At 47.9% G+C, this 1,210-nt stretch overlaps 1 long non-coding RNA gene across 1 annotated transcript; it reads right to left on the reverse strand.

Annotated features, from left to right (window-relative positions):
• Positions 1–122: 122 nt before the first annotated feature.
• On the reverse strand, positions 123–761 carry LOC106014073. Its single transcript, XR_001185514.1, has 2 exons — positions 391–761; positions 123–359 (listed from the first exon to the last, which is right to left on the reverse strand). It is a non-coding gene; the product is annotated as an uncharacterized LOC106014073 (long non-coding RNA).
• Between the last annotated feature and the right edge of the window lie 449 nt (positions 762–1,210).

Below are 1,210 nucleotides of genomic sequence, written 5' to 3' on the forward strand. Positions count from 1 at the left end.
TAGGACAGACAGATAGATAGATAAGGACAGAGAGAGGAAAAGGGGAGAGGGGATAAAGATAAGAAAACAGACAAGCAAGAGGAATACAGAGACGAACACAGCCACACATTGAGAAAGAAAGAGAGAGAAAAAGACAGGTCGGGAGACAGGCATTCAGACAGACAGAGGCAGAAAAGCATGTAAAATATCTCTATTTATATCGTACATGTATTGGTAAAAATATATATAATAATCTAGGAATAGACACTTCAGATCTATGAGAAACAGACGAAAGCGTGACATAAAAAGAAGTGATATTTACCCGTGTGTTGACCACTTTGAAGGTACACTTGTAGATGATGGCCGCCTGTAACACACACCTTGTAGACGATGGCAGCCTGTAACACACACCTTGCTCCTAAGTCCAAAAAGGGGGGAAAGTACGCACAGCAAACTCAAGTCCATGCGGCAAGCAAAACTTTTTCCGAGATAATAGTCCAATCTGAATGGAGAAACGCGCACCGAAATTACCCTGTCCTGCTGCTGCGAACACAGAGGTAGATTCACTGCACTCTGTACAGAAAAGAACGCAATATCCACGAAAAGAGGACTTGAGGAGTAGTCGTGGCAACAAAGTAATGAGAACACTACAAGTGCTTTACAACACGATATAGCAGTAAATTAGACTGACTTGGAGACGAAATCTTGAGATTCGCGAGTAGAAGAACACAAACTTCCGCACACAAGGGTAAATCTACCAAGATAGCATCCACTTCACCAAGACGAGAATGGAAAGAAACGAAAATCGCTGCGTTCGTATCCACGCGCCGCTGGCAAACTGATGGGTTTCGGTTGTCCCGTGTAGCCAAATCAAGGCAGTATCGAGGCCTCAAGACGGAGGAAAACGATAGCGTTCTTACAGCGAGGTTCGCCGCTTTTGTGTACTGGGGAGGCGGGGCTTAATGGGGCACGCATCGAATCGCGCCGCGGCTTGGGGGAGAGGGGAGGCGCGCGCACGGCGGTGGAGAGGGCGCGAGGGCGGAGACGCTGATGCTGATTGGCTGAATCGGGCCGGGTGGAGTGTCAGTCAAAAGATTCGTAGCGTAACAACAAAACCACGTGCTTGGTGTACGGCGGGGAAGCGGAGGGAGACGCGTGATGGAGAGAGAGGAGGAAAGAATAGGGGGGACATAAAATTGAACACAAAAATGGGGGCGGAGGAAAGGAATTT

Source organism: Aplysia californica, unplaced genomic scaffold (genome assembly GCF_000002075.1).
Source record: "Aplysia californica isolate F4 #8 unplaced genomic scaffold, AplCal3.0 scaffold02137, whole genome shotgun sequence".
NCBI classification, from domain to species: Eukaryota; Metazoa; Mollusca; class Gastropoda; order Aplysiida; family Aplysiidae; genus Aplysia; species Aplysia californica.